At 45.1% G+C, this 8501-nt stretch overlaps 1 pseudogene across 1 annotated transcript in view; it reads left to right on the top strand.

The window, feature by feature from the left end:
- The window catches only part of LOC105509134, a 52296-nt pseudogene that overhangs the window by 932 nt on the left and 42863 nt on the right, over nt 1–8501 (top strand). The gene's annotated exons all lie outside the window — the stretch shown is intronic.

Below are 8501 nucleotides of genomic sequence, written 5' to 3'. Positions count from 1 at the left end.
AAAAAAAAAAAAAAGCCAAATAAAAGACTTAGAAGATATTTGCAATATTGATAACACATTACAAAGCACCAATATCTAGAATATATGAAGATTTCCCAAAAGTCAACAATAAAAAGACAAACAGCCTTATAGCAAAGTGGGCGAAAGATATGACCATGCAGTGCTCATAGAAAGCAAAGTGGATGGCTGGGCTCCTTGGCTCATGCCTATAATCCCAGCACTTTGGGAGGCTGAGGCGGGCGGATCACAAGATCAGGAGTTCGAGACCATCCTGGCCAACATGATGAAACCCAGTTTCTATTAAAAATACAAAAATTAGCTGGGCATGGTGGCATGCGCCTGTAGTCCCAGCTACTTGGGAAGCTGAGGCAGGAGAATTGCTTGAACCCGGGAGGCATAGGTTGCTGTAAGCCGAGATCTTGCCATTGCACGCCAGCCTGGAAACAAAGCGAGACTCTGTCTGAAAAAAAAAAAAAAAGCAAAGTGGATGATAAATGTGAAAAGATTCTAAATTTTGCTAACAAAGTCAGGTTTTGGAGATCTGATTTCTAGCCAGTAAAATTCATCCTTTCTAGGATACAATGCTAAGAGTTTTGATAAATGCCTAGAACTGTGTGACACTGTTGTGTAATTATCACAGTCATGGCATAGAACATTTCCGTCATTCACCCAGATTCCCTCCTGTCCCTTCATAGCCAGTCTCCTTCTCCATCCCCAGCTTTAACCAACCCCTGAGTTGTTTTCTGACCTTACAGTGTTGCCTTTTTCAGAGTGTCCTATAAATGGATTCATACAGTATGTAGTCTCTCGGATTTGTCTTCTTTCACCTGGCGTGATGCATGTGAGACCCTTCCACGTTGTTCTATACATCAGGGGTTTGGTAGTTTTTATTGCTAACTGGTATACTGTTGCATGGATATACCACTGTTTATCTATTCTCCATTTGAAGGGCATCTGGGTGTTTCCACAAGATACATGTTTAATGTTTTACAATGTGCCAGAAATAGGATGTCTGACTCAAGTGTTGACAAGGCACAGGGTGTTCAGCTCCGCTAGTGAGTGTGTGAGGTCACTTTAGAGACCACCTTGGCAGCAGGTGGTGAAACTGGAAACATGTGCAGCCCCATTCCTAGGTAAGACTGAGAATTCATAGCTCATGCTGTATGTTACTTAAGGATATTTAGAGATGAATGTGAAGGTTTAAAAAATGGGCTGGAAAGATCTATATCAAACTCACTGTCATTATCTGGGGAGAGAGGGGGAGTGGGGTGATTGTGAAGGTCAAAACTGACGTTAACTTTGCCTTTATTGCTTTTTTAAAAATTCGATTCATTAGTTTACTTGTGGAGACAGAATCTCACTCTGTCAAGGTTGCTGGAGTATGAGTGGTGTGATCGTGGCTCACTGCAGCCTCTACTTTCCAGGCTCAAGTGATTCTCCTGCTTCAGCCTCTGGAGTAGCTGGGACTACAGGTGTGAGCCACCATGCCTATATTTTTTGTAGAGATGAAATCTCACTATATTGCCCAGGCAGGTCTTGAACTCCTGGCCTCAAGCCATCCTCCTGTCCAGTTCTCCCAAAGTGCTGGGATTACAGGGAGGACCCATAGTGTCTGGCTTATCTTTAATGCTTTTTTTTTAAAAGAAGAAGGTAGATACCTACACATATCACTTACACATTTTGAAAATATGTAGAAAAGAAAAAAAGTTGGAAAATACGTATGACAAGATGTTCATGGTTGTCAATTCTAAGCTCTTTGAATTTTTCTTTTTCTTTCTTTCTTTCTTTTGTTTTTTTGAGAAAAAGTCTTGCTCTGTCACCCAGGCTGGAATGCAGTGACGCAATCTTGGTTCACTGCAACCTCCACCTCCTGGGTTCAAGCAATTCTGGTTCCTCAGCCTGGGATTACAGGCACAACTCCTGACATCTGGCTAATTCTTGTATTTTTTTTTTTTTAGTAGAGACAGGATTTCACTATGTTGACCAGGCTGGTCTCAAACTCCTGACCTCAGGTGATCTGCCTGCCTTAGCCTCCCAAAGTGCTGGGATTACAGCTGTAAGCCACAGCATCCAGCTGGTTCTTTAAATTTCTTTCAAAACAGTTTAGGGAAGGGATATCCTAGGTAAAGATAATAGCATGTGTGAAGGCCCTGAGGCTGCAAAACTTTTGGTGTATTCAGAGTGTCAAGAGACTCGTGTGACTGGACAGGAGTGAACGCTCAGGGTCCAGGTGAACAGGTGTTTGGTCATGGAGGGCCTTAAGTGCTTTTTTAAGTCTTTGGTGGCTGCTAAGCTGGGCGGTGCCTGATTTGATTGACCTTTTTGCTGGGTAGATGGTGGATCAATGGAAGCAGGTGGCCCATTTGGGGACTGAATTACAGCAATCCAAGAGAGAGAGCTGGACCCGGCTCTAGCAGTGGAGAGGAAGAGAAGAGGATGAGTTTGGAATTTATTTTGGAGACAGAAAGGACTTCTTGGGGCTGGGCACGGTGGCTGATGCCTGTAATCCCAGCACTCTGGCAGGCTGAGGAGGGTGGATCACTTGAGGTCAGGAGTTCAGGAACAGCCTGGCCAGCATGGTGAAACCCCATCTCTACTAAAAATACAAAAATTAGCCAGGAGTGGTGGCAGGTGCCTGTAATCCTAGCTACTTGGGAAGCTGAGGCAGGAGAATCGATTGAACTCGGGAGGCAGAGGTTGCATTGAGCTGAGATCGAGCCATTGCACTCCAGCCTGGACAACAAAGAAAGAAAGAAAGAAAGAAAAAGACAAAGAAAGGACTTCTTGGAGGGCAAAGTTTGAGGAAGGAGTTAGCTAGGGATCTTCCAAATTGTGCTGAGGCATTAGAACTTTACCCTGTGGGTGACGGGGAGCTATTGAAAGTTTTCATTTTTTCTTTTTGTTTTTTGTTTTTTTTTGGAGACAGAGTCTTGCTCTGTTGCTTCAGGCAGGAGTGCAGTGAGCCATAGTGGCTCATTGCAGCCTGGACCCCCTGTACTCAAGCAATCCTCCCACCCCAGCCTCCAGAGTAGCTGGGACTACAGGTGCATGGCACCACCCCGAGCTAATGTTTTGTTTTTAATTTTTTATAAAGATAGGGTCTCACTTGTTGTCCAGGCTTAAAACTCCTGACTTTTAGCGATCCTCCCATCTTGGCCTCCCAAAGTGTTGTAACTACAAGAGTGAGCCATCATGCTCAGCTCTATGGAAGGTTTTGAGCTGGGGCAGGGATTAGGTTAGAGTGATGTGCCTTTGCCAGAGAGATTTGTCCAGAGGAGGGGTTGCCAGCCTGGAGTCTGTTTGGAACATTCTAGGTAATGTAGCAGAGAGTATGTCAGTTACCCTCTGGTGGAATGCTTGGCTTTTCCCATTTTTTCAAAAGGAAATGGGAAAAGGAAAAGGTCCTCTGTGTGGAAAGTCCCCAGGAATTTATAGGAGAGTGGCTAAAGAAGACAGAGTTCCCTTCCGGCATTTATTGTGACTGAGTTTGTTCCATAGTTTTAGTCCCACTTAGGTCATGATTCATCCCACTGGGCCAGCAGCAGCATTAGGATCACATCAGCCAATCTTTGCACTTAGAGATTTTGAAGAGAGATATCTCCTCTCCATGTGGTACATTGCTTTTCACTAAACAAAAGACTTCATTTGGTCTGTGAAAAGCCCTGGCCAGACCCAGCCGGTGGAGACTAGTGGCTTCCTCTGGCAGACTGGCCTTATGGTCATTGCAGTCCCTCCCCATTTATAGGGCTGCCTTCCCCGAGAACACCTGGGACAGATGGTCCCCCAGAAGTGTGCCTTCTGGAAAGAGAGAGGAGCGGGAGGGGGCTTCAGGCATGCTGGGGCAGGGGGGCTATCCCCTGGCCTTTGCTAAGTTCCTGGCTGGCCTGAGCCCTCTTCTTTCCTTTCCCCAGACCTTGCAAAGGCCATATCTCTTCCTTTTCATGACTCTGGAAATTCCATACATACTTTCTCCAACTGGAAGACATTCTCTGCATACTGATCTTGTTAAAAAGGAAAAGCTAAGGAGCATCCTGCACCTCCCTCCTGCAAGCAAGTGAGCTTTGCAAATGGCAAACTAGATCCTGAAAGGCAACCACTTAAAAGCTTTTAATGGCTTCCCATTATTAGCTTGAGTGCCTTGTGCGTCAGAGGCTCTCAGTGAGCATGTATTGAATTGCTGAATGCACGGTGGCCCTGGGCTAGGAATCTGGCCCTCACTGTCCCAAGGCTGAGTGCCTTTGCCCTGTGGAGGAAAGCACTGCCTTGGAGTCAGAAATAAGGATTGTCAGGATTGCCTGGGGTTAGAAATAATGATTGTGGGGATCAGAGGCAGCAGGTGAATGTGGGGCGTGAATATTTTTGAGGGCTTGCAATGAAATGATTCTTCCAGACTTTAGAGGATTTGTGTCTGCAGATTCTTCTCTAAGGTTTGTGTCTCACACAGTGAGAGAATCAGCCAGCCAGGGAAATGGGACAGGATTTTGTCTCTTTCCCCATTTCCTCTTCTAATGAACTACTACTTTACGACTCCATTAAGGGGTCACCTCCTCCTGGAAGCATTCCCTCATCTCCTCACACTAGTTCTCAGTGTTTGATCCCCTCCCAGCACAGTGTGTGTGAGTTCTCACAGCTCACACCCTGTTGTATTACTATTTTGTTTCCACAGTGGGTTCCTGTCAGGGGTTCCAGACTCAGCTGTTTAGGAGGATGCACAGATTGTACAACCACACCAGGTGGGCCTGATCAAATACAGTAAGAAGTGTCCGGATTGGCAAACCAGGGGGTCCCTCTTCTAGATGTTATCAGAGAGATACTGTTAGAGAAAGAGGTTGCTAGATGTTAACAGAGGCTGCTGTTAGATTCCAGCTCTCTCTTCCCCTGGCCTCCTTTCTCTCCTCATGCCAAAAGATAGACCCAGTGTTGCCAGAGCTTCCACTTTTAAAAGAGAAGCCTTTTAAAATACAAACTCTCCTGACTTTTAAGTGTTTTCAGTTAGGTTTTTAAAGGAACATTCATAGGCCAAACCAAATACCTGTGGGCCGCATGTGGCCCCCGGGGCCAGCAGTTTGCAACTCCTTGGTTATAGGTGCCTCTAACCCATTGCACAAGCTCCCTCAGGCATTTCATGTCTTTCCTTTCCATTCCCCCAGCGCCTAGCAGGGAGCTGGCATGTCACGGTGGGTGTTCCCTAATTAGTGGGTATTGACTTGAATACTAGACTGAGCAAGCACCTCCCCGCTCACAGGGCGTTGACATTTTTCCCTTAGAACTGTTTGTATGTAATGCTATTCTGAATTGCTTCAGTTCCTTACATACTTTAGTGATAGTCTGTATGTGACTTAGATACTGGATAACCCTGTTCTTCGGTTCTTTTCCTTTTTCCTTTCTCTCTCCGTCCCCTCAACATATGTTGGTTTTTGTTTGTGTGTTTGTTTTTTCTGCCAGTTCTTTTGTATCCTGCCAGTTAACACAGGGCTCCATAATATGGGGTCGGCTGTTATTAAGCAATAGTGGTTTCCGGTAGCTCACTGACTTTTGCCCTCTCTGCTGGTAAGCCATTGCTGATTTCCATCAGGGGAACAAGCATGATTTTCAGATTTAGCTTCAATTGCAGTGAACAATTACAGCAGAATTGCTTAAAGAAAAGAACCTTCAGGCATGGCGGCTCGTGCCTGTAATCCCAGCACTTTGGGAGGCCGAGGCGGGAGGATCACTTGAGCCCACGAGGTTTCTAGGCTGCAGCAAGCTGTAGTTGCACCACTGCACTCCAGCCTGGGAGACCGGGCGAGACCTTGTCAGAAAAGAAAAGAAGAGAAGAGAAGAGAAGGGGAGGGGAGGGGAGGGGAGGGAGAAAAGAGAGAAAAGAAAAAGGAAAGGAGGGGAGGAAAGGGGAGAGGAGGGGAAGAGGGAGGCAGGGAGAGAGGGATGGAGGAAGGAAGAAAGGCAGGAAGGCAGGGAGGCAGGGAGGCAGGCAGGAAGGAAAGAAGGAAGGAAGTGAAAGAAAGACAGGGCATGGTAGCTTTTGCCTGTTGTAGTCCCAGCACTTTAGGAAGCTGAGATGGGAGGAACTGGAAACCAGCCTGGGCAACATAATGAGACTTCATCTCTACGAAAAAAAATTTTTTTTTTTTTTTTAAATTAACCAGTGGCATGCACCTGTAGTCCAGGAGGCCAAGGCTGGAGGATCGCCAGAGCATGGAAAGTTGAGGCTGCAGTGACCTATATTCCCACCACTGTACTCCAGCCAGAACAAGACCTTGTCAAAAAAAGAGAAGAAAGAAAAGGAGAGAGGGAGGGAAAGAAGGAAGAAAAGAAAGGAGAGAGGGAGGGAAAGAAGGAAGAAAAGAAAGAAAGGGAGAGGGGAAGGAAGGAAGGGGAAGGAAGGAAGGAGGGAAGGAAGGGAAGGGAGGGAAGAGAGGGAAGGGAGGGAAGGGAGGAAGGTAGGAAAGTGGAGGGAAGGGAGGGAAGGAGGGAAGAAAAGAAAGAAGGAAGGAAAAAAACAGTCGGCTATCATGACGAAAAAAGTCTCAGTCCACCCCGTTTTGTGCAGCATTTCCTGTCTTGTTATGTTTCTGGAAAAACTCAGTAAGGCCCTGGATGGGAATTATAGAAGCTTAATATGCCCTTGGAACTGTGTCAGGCTCTCACAGGGAACAAACAAGAGGAACTATAGTTTTTATAGTCTACAAGAGCCAGTCCGTGCATTTGGGAGACGCAGAGCGAGAGAAAGAGCATCGACGATGATAATACAGCATTAATATAGGTACAATTTGGAGTAATGTTACTTAGTACTACTAATAGCTATAATAAAATGGCATCATATAGATATTAAGCCCTGACTTTGTGCAGGTTTGAACTTTTCCTGTATTAATTCATGTGATTCATAAAAATTCAGTCTTGCACCATTTACTGAGTATCTCAGGACAGTGTAAGACTTGCAGCTATGCAGCCGAGAAGAGCTTGGAGAGCCCTTGGAATCTAGTGCAAGGAGGCAAATGTATGATTTTCACATGGCCACAATACCAGGGTGAGTTACTGGTCCTCCCAGAGATGGACAGGGTGGTGCTAGAGCTCCAGGAAGGAAGCAGCTGATGGGAAGCCTTCCTAGAGGAGGTGTCTTAGGCAAGTCCTCCAGGGAGGCAGGCTGACTGAGGTCTGGGAGCTGTTTCTAGGAGAAGTGAGCAGATAGGGTTGATGATGGACAGGGCTGGGGGGTGGAGCATAGGAGGAGTTGGGTTTGCCTGTTACAGAGGGGCTGAGTCCCTGGTTCTTATCTCTGCATGGGAACTGCTAATTCCTACCTCTGACTGATGGTGAAGATTTGCAGTAATAGTAATAGTCATAATAATAGTAATAAATAGTAATAGTAACTATTTACAGCAGCTTACATCTGGCGAGAACCCACTGTGTGATGGGTGCATTATCTCGTTTACTGCTTAGTGAATGACTAGTACTGGGTAGGAAACATTTTCAACCCAGTTTTTTCAGATGGGACAAAATGAGGTTCAGAGAGGTTAACCGACTTACCCAAGTTCACCGTTATTGAAACCTGGGTCGGAACCTAGGTCACAGTGCAAAGACTGAGTCTGGAACCTCAGAGTCAACCAGGAAGGATAAACTCTTTCCCCTAGGTAACATTTTTCTTTATTTCCACCTCAACTTCCCTATTCTCACCCCTCTTGCCACCCCAAAAGGGCAGGGCATTTGATTTTGGCTGCAGATTATACCTATCTTAACGTCAAGTGTCTGGTTATTGACAATCTCTGACTAGAGACTGAGATGGAAAAGAGGAAAAATTAAAGCAGTACTTGTCTCAGTTGCTGTGAGTTACAGATAAAAAGCTTACGGGTTTGTTTTTCTTTTTCATGTATTGTAAAAACCTTTTAAAATTATATGTAAACATCCGGGCACAGTGCTCACACCTGTAATCCCAGCACTTTGGGAGGCTGAGGTGGCCGGATCACCTGAGGTCAGCAGTTCGAGACCAACCTGGCCAACATGGTGAAACCCCATCTCTACTAAAATGCAAAAATTAGCGGGGTGTGGTGGTGGGTGCCTGTAATCTCAGCTACTTGGGAGGCTGAGGCAGGAGAATTGCTTGAGCCTGGGAGGTGGAGCATGCAGTGAGCTGAGATGTTGCCAGTGCACTCCAGCCTGGGCAACAGAGTGAGACTCTGTCTCAAAAAAATATATATATACATATTATATACACACACACACATAAAAAAATGTATATATATATTTATATAAAGTTTCCTCTCCATGGGCTCCTGGAACCAAACTGTTCCTCTCTTCCCCCTGTCTTCCCACCACCATGACATGTATCTATCTATCCATCTATCTATAATATATAATATATCATATATAATAAATGTTATATATTATATAATATATCTATGCATAATATATAGTATATGTTATATACAATAACATATAACATATTATAACATGTTATAACATAATGTTATGTAACAGTGTATATTATGTGAGTAAAGACAGTT

The sequence above is a fragment of the Colobus angolensis genome, unplaced genomic scaffold (assembly GCF_000951035.1).
Source record: "Colobus angolensis palliatus isolate OR3802 unplaced genomic scaffold, Cang.pa_1.0 Scaffold17, whole genome shotgun sequence".
Lineage (NCBI taxonomy): Eukaryota > Metazoa > Chordata > Mammalia > Primates > Cercopithecidae > Colobus > Colobus angolensis.
The sequence above is the reverse complement of the archived record's forward strand: the minus strand, read 5'-3'. Positions and strand labels throughout refer to the sequence as shown.